Below are 4,016 nucleotides of genomic sequence, written 5' to 3'. Positions count from 1 at the left end.
TCACCTGCATGTCATGGCATTGCCTCCCTGATGTCATGGTCTTCTTTGACAATGAAGGACAGGGGAAGATAGGTGGCACAGTAGATAGAGCACCAGCCCTAGAGTCAGAAGGATCTGAGTCCAAATCTGGCCTCAGACACTTAATAATTTCCTAGTTGTGTGACCTTGGGCATGCCACTTAACCCCATTGCCTTACCGAGAGAGAGAGAGAGAGAGAGAGAGAGAGAGAGAGAGAGAGAGAGAGAGAGAGAATGAAGGACAAACACCATTTGACAAGAATGATTTCCAAGGCAATACATAAAATGTACAGTTGAAATCATCTGCACGATTGACCCTTAAACTAACAGGAGTCTCTTGTGTGTCTCATATACCTATGAGTTCAACAAATGTTGCTGGGATTTTAAAAAAGCTTTTTTTTTAAGATTTTTGCAAGGCAAATGGAGTTAAGTGGCTTGCCCAAGGTCACACAGCTAGGTAATATTATTAAGTGTCTGAGGCCGAATTTGAACCCAGGTCCTCCTGACTCCCGGGCCGGTGCTCTATCCACTGCGCCACCTAGCCGCCCCTAAAAAAGCTTTTTATTGGTTTTTTGTTTTGTTTTGGTTTGGTTTTGTCCTAGTTTGGTAAAGTTAGAGGAAATGCTAGTAAGTAGGAGAAACAAAGACAGATTTGATGAAAAGAACATTCCTCTTCCACCCTTCCTGGCAGACAAGGTTTGAGCTATCTGGGCCTGTGAATGGGGGGAAGTCAGGTCTTTCCCATATCGTATGAGGTGAAAGACAGGTGAGGAAGGTGAGAGATGAGGACATGTGAGAGAAACTCGCCACAGGGGAAGTGACTAGGCTTAGCAGGTTTCCAGTTCTTTCAAGGCAGGACATGTTTGCGGTTTTTTCATGTCCTCAGGGTCTAGGGAATTTTGCACATAGAGTGCTAGCTGAGACTTAGCAAATATTGATATGAGACCCTTCTAGATACAAGAGATGAAAAGCCTAAAAAATATATATAATGTTGGGGGCGGCTAGGTGGCGTAGTAGATAGAGCACCGGCCCGGGAGTCAGGAGTACCTGGGTTCAAATCCGGTCTCAGAAACTTAATAATGATCTAGCTATGTGGCCTTGGGCAAGCCACTTAACCCCATTTGCCTTGCAAAAAGCCTAAAAAAATATAATGTAGATAGAAGAGATGGTGTAGGCAAGAGCAACACATCCTGAGGGTCCAGGGCAGGTGTCTCAGTAGGACATACTTAGCCAAGAGGGAAGAAAAAGCAAGGAGCCAGGAAGCTTTTGGGGTCATATCTCTAAGCTGTTACCACATTAGTCCATAGATGGCCAAAGACAGCTGGGTAAGAGAGCAGTCCCACTGACCAGAGAATTTCAATGGAATGCTGCTTGTCAGAGTTAGAATCCTAGGAAGGATAACTGATTTATCTAGGGTCACCTAGAGAGCGATATCAGAGATGAGATTTGAATTCAGATCCTTTGACTAGAAGGAAAGTGTTCTTTCCACCACAACTTGGAGTTTGCCAGGGCTGATGCCCATCTGAGGAAGCTAACTTAAGAATCACATGGCTAGTGAATTGAATTCTAGTTCCAGTAATAACTATCCCTAACAATATGGGGGAGATCACTCTCATTTTTAGGGTCATGAATTTTAGAAGCCTGGATCCAATTTGGCAAATAACAGGATGCTTTGGAGACAAAATAATGTGTATGTGCCTGCATCAGTTGTTATAACACCATCTGCCCCACCAGAACATTCTTCGCCTGGTTCTCCATGAAGCATATAACACGCAAAATAAAAAGGAAATAACCCAGCATCTGTCTTCAAGTATTGGAAGATTTGTTCTTATAAGTCCCAGAAGGCAAACACTGGGAGAAGTTGAGAGGAGGCCGATTTAAGCTCCATCTCACAAATGGGCTGTCTTGGGAGTTAATAGATGCCTCCTTATTGAGGTCTCCAGGCAAAGGCCGGAAGCAGGGTCAGGGAGTGTTGGGAAGGGGATTCTTGTTCAGGCTTTGATTGGATTAGAATTAGATGCCTCTGAAGTCCCTTCCAAGTTCTGGTTGGTGTCCTCATTGTGTAACATCTCTTACCCTAATTGAGAGGGGCTAAAGAGAACAGGAGTGGAGGTAGTTACCCCATTTTCTCAGGCAGCTCTCCAACCAACAAGCCCCCATGGCACCCCACCCCCCACCCAGCAAGCAATGAATTCTCCTAAGCCATCTATCTGTTGGCTGTGTGCCTTGGGACAGAACCAGTTGCTTTCCCATTCCCACCACCTTTCACCCCCACACTGTTAAGTTGCATTTTGGAGATGATGTTAATTTTTGGCTTCCAGCTCACCCAGCCCACCCCTCCCAGCTTGACTCTCTAGGGAGAAGCCTGAAGCTCCACTGAGTCTAAGCCTGGGTTCCTGCCTCCCTGGGTCCATCTCTTCCACCACCTCTCCTGCCTCTGCCCCCCCCCCCCCAGGATCCTGCAGAGAGAACCGCCTGACCAGTTGACATCAAGTCGTCTCCATAGCAACGGACCGATGTCACATAGGATGATGAGTTCACTGCAGGGGATCCCGGGGAAGGAGGGAGGGAATCAGGAGGAGATAATTCAGGTCCAAGCCCTGGACCCTCTGCACCCCTCCACTTGGGAAGCTGCTTGGGAGGATGGGGGTGGGGACCGAAGAGGGGGAATCTTATCCCTCTCCCCCATTCCCATCATTATCCCGAGCTGGACCTGACCAGTCAGCAGGCTCAGCTTGGATAGTGCCTCCAGCTTGGGGGATGGGAGGAATTTGGGGAACCCACACAGTAGCTCCCATGCAAGCCCCTAGCAGGAAGGCCAGTGCCCCGGAAACCTCAGCCCTGCCACAGAATAATTAAATACTGGCTAATTAATCAGATACATACATACATGCATACACAGAGAAAGAGAGATGGATGAATAGATAAAAAATGGATGGATGAATGGACAGGTAAATGAATGAGTAAATAAAATGAATGAATGAATAAACAAATAAGATAAACAAATAGGTAATATATAAAAAATAATAAATACATGGATGAATGAATGAATAAATAGAAAGGTAGATAAATGAACGAGTAAATAAATGAATGAATTAAAATGAATGAACAGATAAACAAATAGATAAGTAAATAAATACATATATAAACTAAATAAATGAGTGAATGAAAGAATAGACGGATAAATGAATGAGTAAATAATAGATAAAGGAATGAATGAATTGATAAATGAACAGATCATAGATAGATACATACATACACAGAGAGAGATGGGTGAATAGATAAAAAATGGATGGATGAATGAATAAACAGGTAAATGAATGAGCAAATGATAAATAAAAATGAATGAATGAATACACAAAAAAGATAAATAAATCGGTAATATATAAAAATAATAAATAGATGAGTGAATGAATAGAAAGATAGATAAATGAACGAGTAAATAAATGAATGAATTAAAAAATGAATAAATAGATAAGTGAATAAATGCCCAGATTCAATAAATGGATGAATGAAAGAATAGACATAAATGAATGAGTAAATAATAGATAAAGGAATGAATGGATGAATCGATAAATGACCAGATCATAGATGGATAGATAGATAGATGGACAGATAAATAGGTAGCTAGCTAGCTAGATGGGCGGCTAGATGGCCAGTTGGATGGATGATAGATAGATAAAGCCTCCTTCCCGAGCAGCCAGCTCGATGGGGCGGGGAAGTGGAGGGATGGGGCGGGGGGCGCTGCGCAGCCCCAAGTCCCACCTTCGGAGGCGGTGCCTGGCGCCGGGGAGGGTCAGGAAGAGGAAGAGGCTGGGGAGCCTAGCGGGAGCCGGAGAGAGCAGCCAGTGGGCAGGCGGCGGCCGGGCAGCAGCGGCCGGGCCAGAGCGCAGCGCAGCGCAGCGCCGCCCAGACCGCAGCCGGGCTCCGCGCTCGCTCCCTCTCTCGCCCGCCCGCAGCCCGGCGCAGCCCGAGCCCTGCCCAGCCCCGCAGCCCCGC

The sequence above is a fragment of the Macrotis lagotis genome, chromosome 1 (genome assembly GCF_037893015.1).
Source record: "Macrotis lagotis isolate mMagLag1 chromosome 1, bilby.v1.9.chrom.fasta, whole genome shotgun sequence".
NCBI classification, from domain to species: domain Eukaryota; kingdom Metazoa; phylum Chordata; class Mammalia; order Peramelemorphia; family Peramelidae; genus Macrotis; species Macrotis lagotis.
The sequence above is the reverse complement of the archived record's forward strand: the minus strand, read 5'-3'. Positions refer to the sequence as shown.